Source organism: Meriones unguiculatus, chromosome 18, assembly GCF_030254825.1.
Source record: "Meriones unguiculatus strain TT.TT164.6M chromosome 18, Bangor_MerUng_6.1, whole genome shotgun sequence".
NCBI lineage: Eukaryota > Metazoa > Chordata > Mammalia > Rodentia > Muridae > Meriones > Meriones unguiculatus.
Genome location: NC_083365.1, coordinates 33016725 through 33037140, shown reverse-complemented (window position 1 = coordinate 33037140; position 20416 = coordinate 33016725). Strand labels below are relative to the sequence as shown.

The window sequence follows — 20416 nt, the reverse complement described above, 5'->3', positions numbered from 1 at the left end:
GGTAAAATTCTTCCTTTTCTTTGGCCAGCTACATTCAGAATGTGTCAGACCTGATGACTATAGTTTGTAATCAAAGAATATCAGACACCTTTGAGAGGCAATAATGGCTTGTAGACTTCTTTCCTTCTTTCATCTAAAATCTAATGATCCAGGAAAACCTTACTATATAAAAAGCTTCTACTAATGTACATTTTGCAATCCTCATACTCGTAAGGCCTATGTCCACACTAACTGCCAGGCAGGAAAGGTGCAAGGACATACTGTACTGGAAACTCTCTATGTACCTCCGTCATACTGCCATCACTGGGGGCCAGCCCAGAGTCATACATCACACTTCCTGTGTGTTTACATTATGACTCCATTTATATATATATAAAAAAATCCTTTGATCCTCCTGTCTTCATTAATGAAAAATGCTGCATTAAGACATTTCTTCTTGCTTTCCTTTCCTGTTTCATGCGGGATCTATGTGTAATCTGTAAGGCAGTCTGAACAGAATGGCACAAGCCGTCAAAATATTTACATACTTCCCTGTAAAATATTTCATAGGAAGATTTAACAGGCATAAGTAAGCTATGACAAGCATGCTCACTTATCTGAAGAAAAATACTTTGAGCTGATTTCCTGGCACGGAGAGGAAAGCTTGTGAAGTGACATCTCCCCTTGTGGAATGTGGTGATTAATTCTAGGAGGCTCTCTTTACCTTCCCAAGGAAGGTCAGTGTGACCTGGGGGGGAGGAGGAAGCTGCTCTGAGTAGAAGCCTACATATCACACTTACTCTGACATGGTCTCACTAATACTAATGTGTGGAGGGTTACCAATGAAGGTTGAGGAAGCACAGAAGTAGAAGAGTGTGTGAAATAAAAACAAAACAAACGTGTACTTGGATGTTAGTATTCATATGAAGTTCAAACAACATTGGAAAAACATTGACGTTTAAATATTAAATACTAAGGTGGATTTTGTGCTTAAAGATAAGGAGTGTGTTTTCTCTAACCCAGGTTTTAGGAAACCATGTATCTAGAGATCAAGCACAGATGGTTTTCCATTGTGAATTGAGAAAAGACTCTCTCACGCAGGGTCCTTCTCCAGCTATTGGACAAAGGGGAACTGTAACACAGTAACTGATTGTGGCCAAGCTCTGAAGCCCTATTCTGCTACATAGATGAGCAAGAGCTAATCTATAAGCTATAAAGAAGTTCTTCAGACTCTCCTATGGATGAGGGCCAGGCATTTCACATTGGAACAGACAAGACTGAGGGGTGAAAAATGAATCCTGGGCACTCAGAGCACATTCCATCCCAAATCCTTGTACCATCATGTTGCCCCAAGCTTAACCTTTATTGCCAAGTCCTTTTTTACCTGGAAATTGAAAGAAAAACATCCATTTACATTATTACAAAATTGCAAAGTAGATAGGTATGAAAGTTCTATGGTCTGAACTAAAGTGATAACATAAAATGTTAACTCAGTTTCTATTTTCTATTATGAAAAAAACAAAACAAAAAACAACAAGCTACCATAAGCTCCCTGTCCAGACTAATGTAGTCTACTGTTTATTGATACTAAGCCTTCTTTTTAGTAGCATTCACTCTAATCGATATCAATCGCTCAATTTAGAAACAACATAGGCTCATAAATTATATCTTAGAAAAATACTCAAACTATGACATCTCAGTCATATTTTCTCTTACCACTATCTATTTACTCATTTACACAGAATGAGAAGCTGATCTGAATCAGTTCTTAGAAGACACATTCTGGCTGTTCAGCAATTATTATTTTCTTCTCTACCAAAAAAAAAATGTAAATGGTCACGGCTTCCATCTTCACACAACTACTTTCCTTGAAAAACATGACAATCTAGTCAGTCTGAAATGACTGTAAAGATGTGGTTGTTGTCAAATTTCATCTTCAATTTAATATATTTAGCAATATGTATTTATTTGAAACACATGAATTTGGCACAATTTTTAAAATTTAAACATAACTTATCAATGAATTTAGAGATGTCAAAATAATATTAATTTTTAATAAAATGGAAAATAAAAAAACACAATGTGAAAACTCCATTTTGCTAAAAAATAATAAGAGAGTTTGGCTATTGGAGAGGTTGACTATTGGAAGACACATCAACTCTTCATTTGAACAAATAGGGTAAAATATTTTTTAAAACAACAACAAAAACATCTACTACATAATTCTGAAAGGGTGAATATGTGGGTAGGGTTTTAAATGAGACAGGTCAGAATCTAAGCCCTATCTGAGCAATTTGTAGTTGTTACTTAATGCTTTGAGTGTCTATCTTCATTAGTAAGATAGGACTACGAATAGAATATGTTATATGAGTCTCTTGTGAAGAGTAAAAAAACCCCATGGGGTTTAATGTTCAAACAACTTGCCCAAGAATATTCATCAGTAAAATTAAAAGTTCAGATTCATACCTCATCTGTCTGGTCCTGAAGTAGAATCTCATGACCATATTTTGCACATTTCTCTGATGTGTTTTCAGTTAACAAAAATTATGCCTGTAAAGATGAGCTACTGGAGTCTTTGATGACCATGTGACCTTAAGCTGCAGTGGCTTTGTCATCACTACATTGGCATCTGCCACCAGAAGAATAATATTACCTAATTGCCTAGCCATCTGTAGTTAAAATTATTTTAATTCCTGTGGTTAAAATTAGGCAGCATGTACTAGGATGGTTTGGAACAGACAGGAAGGCAAACCCAAAACACAGTGAGTAGAGAAGTTGAGGGAACGTTTTGGTAGCTTCATCTTCAATGTATGAATGACAAATTGCAATTAAATATTCTTCCTCTAGGTTTCACATAGCTATGTAAATAACGCCGAGAATTTCAACTTCAGTTGCAGTGTAGAGCCCTGTTATGTATAACTTGATATCCAGGAGAGTAATATGAAATTATTATTCACGTTTCCTTTCTTCTTTCTACGTATTAACTAGGGTGAGGGATTCTTTCTCTCTCTCTAGCATTTCTTTTCTTTCTCTTGCCCTCATCCATTTGTCCTTCTGTATTTCTTTCATCCTTCTTTACACTTATTTTTTTTGAATGGCCCTTTTCATTGAATCTAATAATAATGCTTTATGATCAAAGATAAAGAGAAATATCACAGTCTGGGAGCTATGGGTTTCCACTGAGAGGACTATAGGATATGGAAAAGATTTTTATGATAATTTTTTTTCTCAGAATTGTTATCAGCATTCAGCTATGCCTTTTCATGAGTCCCACTATGACATGAAAAACCTCATGGTGTTAGCAAGTCATCTATTTTAGTGTACAATTAATTGCACGCTGCAATTAAAAGGAAATGTGTGATAACTGATATAATGAAATTAATTTTTTCACTTTTTAAAATTTATTTTTTTTATAAATTACAGTTTATTCATTTTGTATCCCAGCTGTAGCCCCCACCCTCCTCCCCTCCCAATCTCACCTTCCCTCCCTCATCTCCACCCATGCCCCTCTCCAACTCCACCTATAAGGGAGGCCCTCCTCCCTTTCCATCTGATCCTAGCCTTTCAGGTCTCACAAGGACTGGCTGCGTTTGTCTTCCTCTGTGGCCTGGTAAGTCTGCTCGCTATCAAGAGGAGGTGAAAAAGGAGGCAGCCCATGAGTTCATATCAGAGACAGTTCCTGTGCTCATTACTAGGGAACCCACTTGGACACTGAGCTGCCATGGGCTATATCTGTGCAGGGGTTCTAGGTTATCTCCATGTTAGATCCTTAGTTGGAATATCAGTCTCAGAAAAATCCCTGGGTCTAGAATTGTTGGTTCTGTTGTTCTCCTTGTGGAGTGCCTGTACCCTACAGTTCTCTCTATCCCCTGCTTCTTTCATAAGATTCCCTGCACTCTGCCCAAAGTTTGGCTGTGAGTCTTGGGATATGCTTTGATACCTTGTTGGGCAGAGTTTTTCAAAGACCTTCTATGGTAGGCTCCTGTCCTGTTCCCTATTTTCTACCTCTTCAGATATCCGTCCCGTTTGACTTTCTGAGTGAAGATTGATCATCTTATTCAGGGTCCTCTTTCTTGCTTAGCATTTTTAGGTGTTCAGATTTTAGTATATTTAGCCTATTTTATATGTCTAATATCCACTCAATGAAATTATTAAAGGGAAGGTTTCTTTATTATTTGTTTCATAAAACACTCAAGGTTGAAAGATATTACAAGGGAAATACATTCCCAACCATTTAGCTCAGACTTCCTCTAGAACAGGCCAACTAAAACAAGAAAACCACACATTCCATATGAGATTTTCTTTTTGTACTTTAAATGTATATATGTATTTATGTAGGATTAAAAAAGGTCCAATGTTTATACAATACCACCATCTGTCTTTCATGCATCCTTTACGTATGTTCTCTTTTAGTTAGTGATCTGTGTATGTACATTTTATGTTTGCTCTTTATCTATACACTGTTATATACATTCCTGAATGAACAACAAAATACTTATAAATCATCTTATCTCAATTCAAGTCCTAATTTCTCTATTTTTAGAGTCTTCTGCCCATTAGCTGTTTGTCTTATAAGTGACAGAATGAAACAAATAAGTAATGTGTTCATACACCATCTCCTTGGATGTCTAAAGGTTAAGAAAAATTGATTACAAACAAATGAGATCTGTGACAAAGGCAGAGGAATGAGGTGACTAGTCCCCAAATTAATCAGCATATAAATTAATCTTACTTCCAAACAAAAAGCAGGACAGAAAGCAAGGCTGTCAATAATTCGGCATGCCAAGATATTCCAGTGAATGAATATTAATGAGTATAAACAATTAGTAACTGCCACTAAAACGCATCTTTAAAATTGTTTTTAAACAAGATTTCTAAAGTTTAAAAAAGAAAATCTGACTATTTTTAAACACAAACAATACATGTGTTAAGTATCTTATTGTCAGCATTAGTGCTATAGCAGTAACTGACTCCCAGTTATAGAATACCTTACTGAGTACCCATGCTATGCACAGAACTTTCCACATGTTGTCCAGTTTCCACATGCATTTTATTAAATAATTATTATCTCTATGTTACACCTTAAGTAACTAAGCCTCGGAAGGACTGAGTGATTTTATAGATTAAACTATGACTATAAAGTTAGATTCTTTTGACAATCTGCAAAAACAAAAGCTGATAATTTTTTTCAAGCATAAAACCGAATGGTATATCCTATAATTTTGTAACCCTTGTTCTTGTTGACTAATAGTTTTATTTTTTTTTATATCTGAAGTCAGGAATGTGTCTTAAAAAATATCTATACTGTTATTTGGACACCTAACTATGCTTTTATTTAACCATGGAAGCATCTGGATGAATAAGGACAGAGATAATCCTATAAGGTAAAACAGAAAGAAAATTTATTTGGAGTGAACTCATCTGTCTCTCATTCTACACAGAATGCTTCTGAAAGCCTCTTTGGTCCCTAATTGTTCCTAATCAATCCTCAGTTATCCTTTTTAGTTCATAAAATGTTAGTGTGGAAATCAATGTCAACTAACATATACTATTATACATATTCTGAAGAAAAAAATTAACCAGGTATGACTGATAATTCTTCAATAGACTAAAAGAAAGTTTTTGAAAATGGTTTCATTTTCCTTAATTTGCAAGCAGCTCTTTAAATATTAGGAAGGTGAATATTATTTAACTTAAAAATAATATATACAAAATCTAAAAAGAGAGAAATGAGCAAGAACCACCGCAAACATGTTCAAATCAAGAGTAAACCAAAAATATAACCCAACCAACACTGCAGATCCATTATTAACCCACTTCAGTCTATTAAAATCTTAAAATGTTCAACACATTTTGTTCTGAAGAGAATGTGGGATAGCAGTAATTACATATTGCTAGTGAGAGAATAAAAGCATTGTTTAAAGTAATATTGTAGTAGCTAATAACCTTTAGAACACATGCACTTTGACTCAGAATTTCTATTTTGGAGAAACTGCATTAGTGATAAAAGGATATGACCATTATAACTATCATGTCAATATAATCTGTAGTCATTGTAAGAGGTCATCTCTGTATCATCTATCTGCTTTTGTAATAATTACATGCTATTTTTATTTTAAACAGTTAAGATGTTGCTTTGAGATCCCGGGAAAATGGCTCAGTGAGTAAGAATGTGTGAGGACCTCAGTTCGGATCCCTGGAACCCATGTTTAGATGTGGGTACAGCTGTACACACCAGTAGATGAGGACAGCAGCAAAAGGATCACTGGGGTATTTTGGCCTTGTCTCAAGGTAATAAGATAGAGGTTGGTTGAGCAGTTCCCCAATATCCTCTTTGGCATGAGTACATACACATGAACACACACTTGCACACATACCATGTACATACACCACACACACTATGTCACAATGCACATATGCCACACACACCTATACACATACCATGCGCATACACTACACATACACACACAAAGACACACACACACACTGAATAAACAAAACAGGAACATATTGATTTGTAAATGAAGAACGAATTTCAGAACTTCCAAAGGACCTAGTATTTGAAAAAATAAAGAAGACCAAAGGACAACAGTCACCTATCTTCTTTTCGGCTACTGGCTCCTACAACCACTTAAATATATTTTCGTCTACCTTATTTTGTATAAAAAGAGCATAAGGAAAGACAACTTAAAAGAAGAGTGCTACATCTGGGACACAAAGTGAATAAATTGTAATTAATAAAAAAAAAATCCACAACATGAAAAGTAGAGCTTAATCTTTACTAAAATGAATATATAGAGATAGATAGATAGATAGATAGATAGATAGATAGATAGGTAGATAGATAGATATATTTGCAAACAGCGCAGTATTTCTCAACTGAGACTTAGGAGAGCACAATTCTAAAGTCAGTGTGACACAACCTCCAGCAGTGAGGACAAGACTACCTGGATATGCAAACACAGCCTAAGTGAGCCTTTCCTAACAATGTTTATAAACAAGTCTCAACAGGACAATGGCAACCTCCCAACAGTCTTACTGAGATGGCAAAAACAAACAAAACAAAACAAAAAAACAAACCATTGTGAAGATCTACACGGTTTCATCTATCAATTAAAAGACTGTCAGATACAAAAAAAAAGTGAAATCAGATTAATAAAAACCAAAGCTTTAAAAAAAATAGTAAAAACAGACCTATAGATGATTGCCAGTGTTTTGTGTAATCCAACAAAGAGAGTCAATTGTGATTACTGTAGCCATAGAAACAGAAGCTATATCAGTTAAAATACAAGAAAATGATGGTTATAATTTATGAAAAGTAAATAAATAATCATTCTAAAACTGAAAACTGGAAGTTGAAAATAGAAGATATTGAGATCAGAATGAATTTATTAAATCTGTGAAGTATCATTGGGCGACTTTTCCTAAGCACTGCTGTAGAAGGAAAAGATGAAGCAGTAAAAACAAAACAAAACAAACAAACAAAAAACCCACAAACATTCTCCTCTGTGGATCTTATGATATAATGAGGAAATAGAAATCAATAACAGCAAACAAACCTTAAAAGATATGTGAAGGGAATATTTAAAAGGAACCTGAAAAAATTCTGTTGACAAGAATAGAGCAATACAAATAAAATCTGGAAAAGAGATTTTTATTTTTCTGTCAGAGTCAATATTACATGTAACAGCCCCAAAAGGTGGTGATCTATCTTCTAAAGAAAACATCAGGAGTTAATGTACTTTAAACAGCAGTATAAGTTGAGATTGATAACTAGAAGCTTGAGGGTTTACTGAGATGAGAAGGCATTAGATAGTATTTATTTGAAGTTACAGGATGTGACATACATTTTTACACAAGATGAAACTGCATCAACCAGAGCAAAATCAAAGAGAATGTTCTGGGGCCTACTGCAACAATCTCCATAAGCGATCAGAAGGCATTCCTGATAACTGAAACAAGAAGCAATAATTTCAGAAAGTTATATTCTGGATGAATTTTAATTAAGGGACTAGCAGAAACCTATGAGTAAAATAAACAGTACCTGTACATAATGCCATTTTTTTTTTTTTTTTTTTTTTTTTTTTTTTTTGCTGCTCAGCTGGTTTTAAAGGTTTTATTGACTGAAATGTAGATTACTGTGAATATGGTTGGCTTAAGAGTATAGAAGTTCAGATATAAGCTTGAAATACATTAAGTTATAAATAAATACTAGACTTCTAAATAGTAATATCAAGAGTTATTAAGAGTCTAATACAAAAAGTAAATAACCTTTAAAAAAGTCTAATAAATATAACAGGTGTTTTAAGAAAAGTCTAAATAAAAATATAAACTGGGAAGTCATTGACATAGACTATAGTTAATCTAAAGGGACTGGAGAAAAAAAAAAAAAAAAACTCCAATATAAGAAGTAGCAGTTTTTAAAAGATCTGAATTTTCCAACTCAGTAAAAAAAGAAAGCGAAGTGAATCCAAATTCCATCTATCTGTTGTTTCATAACCATACAAATTCAAGTTTTTAAAGTAATTAAGTAAGGGGAGATCATGTCAACTCTCATGAGAGTTCTTTTATATTTCCTCTTCCATGAGTTTTTCTTGTCACGTGCAGATGGGCTTGGTGGCATGTCTGTTCCAGGGAGAGAGTGCTGCACTTGCATGTAGTGTGAGTCATCAGTTTAGGGGGCTACAAAACATTAATTCTTCAGGAATCTAAAATCATTGTTGTCAAAATGATTGTTACAGTGCACAATCTGAGAAAGTGTAAGACTCTTCTTACTCTACTTTCAGGGAAGTTTCCTACACATGAATAATACAGTTACCAACTTATTTTAAAATATGCCGTGACTGTGGGACTTACATGTTAACATATGTAAGTATACATGAGATAGAAATTAGTTGTATCTTTCTAAACTGCTCTTTGTTGCCAGATTTGGGACAGTGGAAAGCCAGGGCATTGATAAGACGGGGCAAGCCAACTAGGAAGAGATAAGCTGGTAGAAATTTAAAAAAAAAAAAAAAATCACCTAATAAGACAGATGTTCTTTTTTAAATTTTATTTTATTTTATTAATTATACTTTATTCATTTTGTATCCCCCCATAAGCCCCTCCCTCCTCCCCTCCCAGTTCCACCCTCCCTCCTCCCTCTGCATGCATGCCACTCCCCAAGTCCACTGATAGGGGAGGTTCTCCTCTCCTTTCTGATCTTAGTTTATCAGTTCACATCAATGGTGGCTGCATTGTCCTCTACTGTGGCCTGGTAAGGCTGCTCCCCCCTCAGGGGGAGGTGATCAAAGAGCAGGCCAATCAGATTGTGTCAGAGGCAGTCCCTCTTCCCATTACTATGCTCAATTCCCATCCAGAAAGGCAAAGAGGATGGACATCAGAAGAAAAAAATAGGAAACAAGCTAGGAACCTGCCACAGAGGACCTCTGAAACACTCTGCCCTGCAGACAATCAAAGCAGATGCTGAGACTTATGGCCAACTGTTGGGCAGAGTGCATGGAATCTTATAAACAGATTTTAAGTGTTGGGCTGCACATTGTGTGATCAAGTATCTCTGTATTTTCTGTTGTTGATTACTGTACCAGCAGAAAGCTAAGTGCTGGCAGGATCTTAGTACTGTAACTTCTATGGCCCATCACCTGCTTTACATTTGTAAATAACTGTCCTTCCACACTAGCTCAGATACTTGAAGGTCAGACAGCCTTTTATGCTAGGTAGTCATGAAAGATCTTATATGCCCAGAGGCAATCTAAGAGAAGTATGTTGTCTCATTGCTGCTTGGTTGTGATAAAAGGGTCGACTGACAATGCCTGAGGAAGGAAGCAGGAGGGTGGAACATCTGGGCAGAGAGAGATGGAGTCCCAAGCAGGTGACAGGGAATCCAGGAGGACACAGACATGGATGGGAGTGTAACAGCAAAAGCGGTTGAGACACAGGCCAGAAAGTCTGGTTAAGTTAGAAGGAGCTGGGAAACTGCCTGTGCAAAAGGCTAAAATCTTTAAACTATATAGAAGTCTCAGCACCATTGTTTACACCACGGGTGGGTCTGAGAAAGTTCCATGATACTTAAAAACTGCACGGATTTGGTCCAATGAGATGTTCAATAGATAAGGACATTTGCCATCAAGTCTGATGATGTGAGTTTCATGCATTCCGGGCTCTGCACAATAGAATGAGAGAACCAACTCCCACAACTTGCCCATCGCCCACTGTCCTCTATATATTACCCTCTGGCTACATTCACATGAATAAAATTAACATATAATAAATTATTAAAACAAAAAATTATATGGACTTGATATAAAAAAATTAAAGGTCTTACTCTGATTCTTAGTAGAGGGAGATTGAAATAGGCTTTAGGGGTCAAAATAAGCTTGCCTAGTAAACTTGTTATTGAAAATAGATACATTTTAAGAAAGGGGTACAAACAATTGTAAACTGAAGAACAGAACCAATATCTGATCAGAGAAACAATGTCAGAACCAAAGGCAATACTGAAACCAAAAAGTCTGGAGTCAGAAAGATTAGATTCTGTAGAGAAATGAAATGTAGAGTTCAAAGGGAGCAAGAGTGACCTTAAAACCTTTCAATGTCAGCAAGGATACTGTGTCTATGAGAAAAGTTGTATGTTTCAAAGGGAAACGCAGATTTTTTTTTTCTGACATAAAGAGGAAATATTAGAGTAAGCCCTTCTATTTCAGATGTCTTACTAGGAAACACATCCATATTATTTGCATTCCTCATCTTCCTTATCCTTGTGAATCTTCACAAACTTTCGGACAAAATTTCCATGCATGTGCTATTTTTATAATATAATATTGCTCACAGAAGGGCACAGTATATTCTCTACTGGGGGAAGCATACAATTTATTTATTTGGCAGATATCAACAGGGTGCTGTCCTAAGTAGATTTTTGTCAACTTGATGGGAGTTAGTTACCTTTCAAGAGAAACCTCAATTGAGAAAAAGAAAAAAAAAAAAAAATCCATCAGACTGCCTGTGGAAAAGTGTATAAAAGCATTTTCTTAAAAAAAAAGATTAAAGATTACTATGGAGGTGTTCAGCACTAGGCCCATGGTCCTGGGTGGCAAATATATATTGAGCAAGCCACTGGGGAGCAAGCCAGTAAGCAGCATTCTTTCATGGCTTCTGCTTCAGTCTCTGCCTTCAAGTTTCTACCCTGATTTCTCTTAGTGATGGTAGTGTTACCTGTAAGTTTTATTACCTGAAATAAACCCTTTCTTCCCCCATGGTTTTTTTTTTTTTTTTGAGCATAATGTTTTATCATGGCAATATAAATCCTATTATATAAATCCTATTATAAAAGGTGTAACTTTGTCCTCATGGAGTTCATTCTGATAGGAATTAACAACACATTTTCACAAGAGTCTTAACACAGTGAGATGTGTCAAGAGCATTTTGAACAGCTGTATATCTAGGTAGTCATGAAAGATCTCTGAAGAAACAGAATTCAAGTTCCGAATTCCTATATTTTCAGAAGTAGCTGCCTGGGATATCTGAGAGTCAGTATCAAGATGAAGGTCATGGAATAGAAATAGAAAATCTTATACCTGGCAGCATGTTTGGAAAAATAGCTGGGTTTTGAGCCTAATCACATGTCTACTTTGAGCCTCTTTTTAAAAGCAACTCTAAAAAAGCAATGGCCAGAGGGAGATGTTTCAAACATCAGAATCTTCCCTGAGAGACAAGTTCAGAAAATTCCACCCATCTGAAAGAATAATGTAGGTTTCTATGGGACAAAAGAAGAAATGAAACCACCAAGTTTTTATTGTATCAGCTAAGCTTCATAGGTGACTTTGTACATGTCATAGCCCCCATATGCCTGAGGAAATAAACAAGAAATGTGGGGCCTGAAGAAACACATTTATTCTACCCTTTGCAAAAGACAGTAATATTTTTCTGGCTTTTTTTTTTTTTTGGCTTGAGAACTCATCCATATTTTATCCTACTTTACAAATAGTGTTTAGATAAACCTAATGAATTAAAAATAAATGACTTAAAAATAAATTTCAAAGGTCATCTTGTATATACCCCCTTGCTTCAGGCAAAAGTAGATTCATGCCCACCCAAGAAGTTGTGTTCTCTTCAGCCAGGTTTTGTTTTGGAGGAAGTTTATTATTTTTTCCAGGGGGAAGTTAGGGCAAAGAAGAGAGTAATGAAGACCATGTTTTTCTTAAAAGCATAAGCAGAGTTATTTTCGACGTAAGTGCCCTCCCCTCTCTAATGCCAGGGCAAAGTACTCTTCCAATGCTTTATACGCTTACTTTCAGCTCTAAATGTATTTGTGCAAATCTCATGAATCATCAAGGCTTTTGAAAATATTAATAGGGAGAGAAACTCTACCCTTTTCATTAGAGTGAGTAAAACTCACATTTGTATCTCTCTATTGTTTAAGGAGAACAATGGATGGGTGGATGAAAGAAAATGTCAGCTGGATCAACAAGCAGCTGTTCCGATAGGGATCCTGCTGTCCTGTACAGTGCAGCAGTTTTAATTGTTGCTTTCTGCCTATAGCTTTTCAATAGGTACAGAGTATCCCGATTAACCACAGACAAAAGTGAGGGCTGCTCTCAGGCCTGTCTCCCAGCAAACACCTGACTTGCTGAGAGCGAGCTGGAAACCTTTAAAGCTTTCCTTCATTTGTAAAGATTCCAGCTTTCCGAGGGAGTCTGTACTTGTACCTTCTTCAAATGATCTCAGTGAAGCATAATCCAATGTCCTCTTCCATGAAAGGAGGGACTCCCATTTTGCATATATATGTATGGTCTTTGTAATGTGACCTCTCAGTTTCTTTAGGCTTAAAAAACAAAACAAAACAAAACAAAACAAAACAAAACAAAACAAAAAAACAGTCTTTCAAGGTAGTCTGATACTCAGTAAAAGTTTCAGTAATCGGGACACAGTACTAGATGACTATATAATCAGTTAATTGGATGGGCAACTTGTTAACTGTGTCGTTCAGTTTACTCAGCTTTGTCAAAAGCTTGTGCTTGGTGCCTAACATGGTGATATATAAAACCACTAATGGTAAGATGCCTGGTTCATCTGAGAAGAGAAATTTTATGAATGCCCACTGAAGTTCCACTTTGTCAGTGGGTGTTTCCCAAGGTTATTTTTTCTGTCATGAGATTATTTTTTCTCTTTTTATTTTATCTATATTATATATATGTATGTCTATCTATCTATCTATCTATCTATCTATCTATCTATCTATCTAATCACTTTACAGACTGATCCCACGTCCCCTTCCTTCCCTTCCTTCTCTCTTCCCAATCTCATCCTCATACCTTCTCCTGCAGTTCTCCCCTCCCCTCTCCTTCTCAGAGTAATGGAGGCCCACAATGGGTAACAACCCACTGTGGCTACTCACACTACAGGAGAACTAAGTTCATCTTCTCCCACTGGGGCCTGACAAGGCAGCCTAGCTAGAAGAAAAGGATCCAAAGGTAGGCAAAAGAGTAAGAGACAGTCTCCACCCCCATTGTTAGGGGAGTCACATGATGACAAAGCTGCACATCGGTCTACATATATGTAGAGGGTCTATGTCCAGCCCATGAGTGCTCTTTGGTTCATGGTCCAGTCTCTGTGAGCCTCTATGGGCCCAGGGTAGTTTAATCTGTAGTATTCTTAAATTAAAGATTCAGATGTCCAAGGAGATATGAACCGCAAGTTCCGGAAAGATAAGCTATGAAATAACTAAGAACTAATCTACATAACAAAGTACCTCACCAACAATTATGTATATCATGATTACACACTTTTATAAAGTAATCCACAGTTTGTTTCTATGAAACTTTTGAAAGCATTATTTATGTAAAATATATTCAAATCTGATTTTTTTTTCTTTAGGTAGCAGTTTCAAACAGCACTTAAATTTAGCATTATGTTTTTCCAGTCACCTTGTTATTTTAGATGTTAATCTTTTTTTCTCTTTGGGTTAGATAAAATACTGTTGGGTATGTAATAAAAAATGCTCATCACTATGTCATCCAAATTATAAATGAAAATAATAAAGCCATTCGAGGAACTAATACATAGAAGAAAACACTCCATAGAGCCAGGACACATTATAGAAGTGCCTTCAAATCAAGTCACTCTCTGAGTCATGCTGCAATTTTATTTTCTCCCCCAATTTTTATTTTTATTTTTTTTTAGGAATTGAGGCAAGAAACCCATATAACATAGTCTTATAAACTCCAACTTTTAAGTCATAAAAGAACTCTGTGGTGATTACTGAAAATATCAAAACCTGGAAAGAAGGTTTTCCTAGACACAGCGTACTAGGAAAGATTTAGTAGCTATTGGACTCTGGTCTATTTCTTTACACATCTATGGGTCTCCCTCTCCACCGCCGTAAAGACTGAGTGTAATAACACAGGGAAATCATAGAGGTAAGGTTTCTGGGTATTCTTGGAAGCCTATTTCTTTCCAATTTCTCAGATTCTTGATACTGGAAGGAAATTCCCAGGCAGTTATCACCCCAAATCTTGGAGTTTGATCTTATCTGTTTTTAGCTTTTGCCGGTAAGACAAAACACCCTGAACATAACTACTCTTTACCATTCTCACCTATGTATCTTTTATTCCTCCTGGCTCATCATGCACTAACTTTTTTTGACTTTTTTTTTTTTTTTTCGCATTTCTACATTTTATTCCCACAAGCAAGCCACGGTGAAGCTTGAGCCCGGGCCATGGGCCTCTGGATCTTCCAATAGCTAGATGCATGCGCGGTCCTCAAGACTGCTGCACCCGCCCCGGCAGGCTGGTTTGCAGGCAGACCATTTTGAGTGCCTGGTGGAAGGGTCCAGGGGATTAGGCGGGGGCACATGCCTCTAGGCTAGGGATAGCACGGCAGATCCTTCTCTATTACTTGGGGCTCCTCCAATGGGACCATAACTCTACACCACGCAGCCATTCTTAATAATGTTCTGTTTGATGGCTTTACCCAGCATGCCTCTGCCCTTGGGCTGGACTTTCATCCATTTCCACAGTGGGTGGGCATCTTTCCCATGTACACAGATCTAGTTGTACATGTCAAACTTGACATTGTACCCTGCTGCAAACTTTTTGACTGCTGTCTGGCCTTCTGCCTCCCAAACTTGTTGCAAGGGAAGGCCAGGATTCAGAAACCTCACTCGGGCATGCAAATGGAGTAGGTGCAGTTTATATCCGTTTTGCCTCATGGAGAGGCTACGTAGGTGATGATGCACACAAAACCCCTGTACTTATCCAGGCAAATCATGTGCTCGTCAATGTCCTCGGCTGAGAATTTGTGCATGGAGCGCGCAGTCACTGAGAAGATAGGAACCACACAAAGCCGAGCGTGTTTCTTCCTCCCTATTTGACATGTCAAGGGGCCAGAAACTGCATGCTTGGATTATATAATGACTTCTTGGATTTACAATCCAAATTTCTGAAGCTGATACAAAAAGCAAATTTTCTTAAGAATTCTTGTTACGACTATAGAGGTTTGCACAGTGTGAACTTTATGATGTTACTACAAGCTTGGTTTTTTGTTTTTGTTTTTGTTTTTTAAATGCATCATTACAGATGTAATACATCCATTCAGTTCTTGCAATTAGCCTGGATCCTGTAATACTAGGACCTTCCATTCAGCTTTAAGCATCATGTACTTTCCTGGCAAAATGTCTCCGCAAAGACTGAGAGACCAATGCCGCTTTTCAACCCATTCATTGCCGGCTATTGTGGAGGTGCTGTGATCATTGCTTGGTTTACAGTACATGACTATCATTCTCCACAGGAGCCAAGAACCTGGGATTTCACTCAGGTAAAGAAATATAACCTAAAGTCTGCTCTATCCAAGGTTTTATCAGTTGCTGATAAATCTAAGAGGAGATAAAGATCACCGCAGCCATTTCACTCCCTCTGAGGTAATAGCCAAGCATTATCTAACAATAGGATGCTAGAATTACACTGTAGGTGACTTGCTGAGATGGTCCATCTTGGCCATGACCTAGTCTTTCAGCAGCTTAACAGCAGTGGTGAAAGAACATTGCGCGAAAATTTACCAAGATATTTACTCTTTGATAGCTATTAAAGTAAATCCCTCCTTTTTATACTGTTTCTTCTACTTATTAGGCATTCTCTCCCAAGAAAACACCCACACAATCCTTGGAAAGAATTGTGGATTTAACATTTTCCACAAGTAACTTTTATGACAGCTACAGATGTTTGACAGCATGCAATGTAACCATTTCAGCATATTTTCCCAAGCAGCAATTGGAGGTAATGAAAAGCGAACAGCAGTTTTTTCCAGTAATCATTCTGCCTCTAACTGCCTGTTTCTTTCTTCCCTCTTTCCTTTCTGAGATGCTACCGAGTGAAGTCAAATCACTTGTGTTGTGAGTGTTGCTATTGACAGTTTAAAATGAAATAAATAGCTATTTTAGAAAATCTGTGGGTAAACTACCGAATGCCAAAGGAGCAAGAGAAAAATCAATAGTCACAGTCCCATTGAGTTTCCCTATGAATAAAATTGTGGAGATTGATAGGAGTTTTGTTTGGCTTTAATGTGTTTATATTGGCATAATCTATACTAACTTGTTATAGTCAAAATAATTTAAGTGTAAATTACCAAAGCCCAAGTAAAATTAGCTTCAGAAAAGACAACTTATTATTTTTTTTCAGGTAGCATGGTAGAATGTGTGGATTATGTATCATTATTCTCCATTAGAGGAAATAAATCCTACCCTGGTAATGAATGTTGCAAGGATTAGGAGAGGTTTTGATGTTCTGCAGCATCTAGCTCTCAGCAAAGGCTTCCGGTTGGCCCTGGATTGCTTTCAAAGTTGGTATAAGCAACTATGACTGGAATACTTGAAGACTAAAAGTGAATGCCGAGCAATTGATTTCCCAAAGAAAAAGGACATGGTGTTTTCAAAAGTTCAGCCAATAGGAAGAATGGATAGTTAGAAGGAACACATGAGTATTTATCTAAGTTCTAAACCACTAGCAGCATGGGGAATAAGAATGCTCCTATCTCACACACACACACACACAAAAATAACAGAATTTTCATAAGATATGTATTTGAAAACAAACCTTTATTAATCTTGGGAAAATTTTTATTCCTCTTTTCTTCTAATGATTCAGCTAAGAATTGCTGCATTAATGAGCAAAAACACAACACATAAAGAAATATGTCATTGTTGTGTTGAGGTAAAGCAAACAACTATTCACACACTAAGGGATAAATCAAAGTTTACATGTAGATTAATCTTTCGCAGGAAATTTAAGTTGTCACAATTTTTTATCTTATGGATTTTCTTTGAAGCTTAGGATCAGTTAAGATCACTTCCTATAAACGAAATTACTAGGTCACAGAGTCTTTTAGAGTCCTAAGTGTGCATTTCTTGGTATCATTGAATCAGTGATCCAGTGGCTACAGATTTCTGATGCTGGCTGGGCCAGCCAGTTTACTTTGATATTAATTGCCCAGCTGTGTGCCTTGTATCTGCTCTCATATTTACAGTTGTTAAAACTAAGTACAGTGTCTCACCTAAGAAACGCATGTAAAAATTATTTCTCAGTGATGAATAAAGAAGATGGCTAAGGATCTAGGGATGTCTTAATTCTATATTTAGGATAAAAGAGGCGGGAAGAAAAATCTTAATTCATGAGCAGGAAATTAAAGACAAATTACTGAGAGAAAAGTAACTCATCCTGTTCACCGATTGTAAAGAATAGTTTAAGTTTTACCTCCTGGTCTGTAGATGACAGGGGACTAGCCTACTCTTTCTCTATATATAATAGATTGAGCAAAACAGAGTTTAGGGAAAGAAACAACTTGATGCACAAAGTGGGAATGCTTCCGCTCTACGGTGCTGAGACCTGTGCTTTGGAGGCTTTGAACATTTTGATTGTTAGTTACCTTTCTAACCCATGCAGCAAGAACCCCTGCTGCCCTCCATCTCCCCTCCCCCCACTTAGCCACGATGAGGAAAGTATATCCTACTGCATGAGTCACCTCTTTATATGCTATGGAACTCCCCACAAATAGATTAGACTTGCTATCGTTATTACACTTCTAAACGGCTGTGTTTGAATGATTTGAGGTTGTAGAGCTCTTTAAAAGTATAATTCTGTTTTGAGCCCTCTTCAGAAAAAAAAGGAAATTAAACATGATTAAAATTACATATAATTGAGCTGAATATGTGAAATTTCTGAATTAAAGAGTACACGATTATAAGGTTAAATTTTTCAACCAAAAATATTGTGACATTTTAAAATTATAAGCCTTTCTAAACATGATAAAATTATAACATATTATTCAATGCACATCACTAACATTTCAAAAATGGTAATATTGTCTTTATGCGTCATTATAGATATAGCCAAATAAATATATATTGCTTCATTTTGGGGCATTGAGTGAAAATTTTAACAGTTCCTGGAAATAAGTACACTGACCAGAAAGACATAAATGAGTGATGTAGTGAGGGCAGGAAAAGAACAGGAAGTGTTAATTATGGTGCAGTATAAAGGAGACAGGTTAGTGGGCAACACTAAAGCCATGAGCTCTATACCCCATAACCCAGAACCCCTGCTCAGATGTAGCCCATGGTAGTTCAGTATCCAATTGGGTTCCCTAGTAAGGGGAACAGGGACTGTCTCTGACGTGACCTCAGTGACTGGCTCTTTGACCACTACCACCCCCTCTCTGAGGGGGGTAGCAGCCTTGCCAGGCTACAGAGGAGGACAATGCAGCCAATGAGATCTGATAAGCTAGGATCGGATGGAAGGGGACCTTGCCTATCAGTGGACTTGGAGAGGGGCATGGGAGGAGATGAGGGAAGGAGAGTGGTATTGGGAGGGAATGAGAGAGGGTCTAATGCTGGGATGGAAACTGAATAAACTGTAATTAATAGTACAAAATTTACATTTAAATTTAAAAAAAACGTAAGATAATCATGGAAGAGGTTTTGTTTGATATATCTTTTAAGAAAGAGGAGGATATTTAGAGGCATTAAAAGCCCAGTACACAGTGCAAATTTATCCAATATGTGCTACTTAATTAATTTTTTTAATATATAAATGAAGAGCTGGAGGTGGCATAGTGACTAAAGTGCCTGTCATGCAAGCATGAGGACCCTAGTTTGAATGCCCTACATCCATGTTTTATATTTTTAAGTAGGCTTCTATTTTTTTAAGTATGCTTCTATTTCTTTGAGACTTTAGCATTGCAGTATGGAGGCAGGGGGCACCCAGAGTTCCTTAGCCAGTTTAAGTAGCTGGTGACCTCTGGGCTTAATGAGACATAATGTCTCAAAAATATAAGGTGAGTAGCAATAGAGGAATATATATCAAAAATATACCTCTGGCCTCAACTTTCATGTGCACACAAATACATGTACATTTACAGAGATACACACATACAAAATGAATGTACGAATTGATACTTTCCTTGAATGTACATACTATAGCTATGTTAGACCTTAGACACAAAAGTGTGAATAAAGTGTTTGCTACTTGTATGAAGACCTGCTATAGAATAAAGAGTAGAAAAAGACCAGAAGAGGTGGAAGATAAGATAATGTCCAGTGTTTCTTCGAGAAGATAGTAAAAAATACTCTCCAGGGGATGAGTCAATAGGGTTGGTTTTGAAACATGATTACAATCCAGGTGGAGAAGACAGCATCTGGATAGAAACAAAGGTCTGTAACAGTATACCAGTAATACTAAAACAAATCCTGTGTCATAGCAAGTGAGTCCAGAATTAAGAAAAAAAAAAAAAAAAAACTGTGGTGTAAGGAAAAGCATTTTGTCCTGAAGACACAGTCACTCTTATTTGATAAGAATAGTCAAATGTTTTATTAAAATAGATTCCCAGGCTCCATTTCTCAAGTTTCAAACCCAGAAGATAGATTGGTATCACTATTATTTGTCAGTGTCCTAGAGAACTGGATTTATGTAAAGCTTATAAATACCCCAAAACATATCTGAAGAGGAAATTTAAGCTACACAAAGGATCAATCAGTCCTGGAACTCACATTCTTCATGACTCTAATTAGCACAGACTCAGTAGATGTTGTATAAAGCCCAAAATACCATTTATAACATATAAAAATGTGTAACAGCTTTTATGTATCCACCTCAAACCTTCTTCACCACTCAGTGGAGAAAGACTGATGGCTTGTTCTTCCTGAAGCTAGATTCGGTTTCCTAAAGCTTTGTTAACCACCATTTGCTCTCATTTATACATTGTTTTCCTCCAGTGTTCATAGTAGTGGGCTTTCCTAATAAGCTCTAGAGACCTAGAAATAGAGGAAAGAGCTTTGTTTGCAACCTGCAGCCCATTTTTAATCTCTTCACTTGTCCACTGTTTCACATTCTGTTTATTTTCACCTTTAAGCAGCTAAGCCAAAGTGATGACATGTAATTAACCCAATCTGTCA

General features: G+C 36.7%; 1 pseudogene; it reads right to left on the bottom strand.

Annotated features, from left to right (window-relative positions):
• Nucleotides 1-14838: 14838 nt before the first annotated feature.
• Nucleotides 14839-15695, bottom strand: LOC132648965 (phospholipid hydroperoxide glutathione peroxidase-like; annotated as a pseudogene).
• Between the last annotated feature and the right edge of the window lie 4721 nt (nt 15696-20416).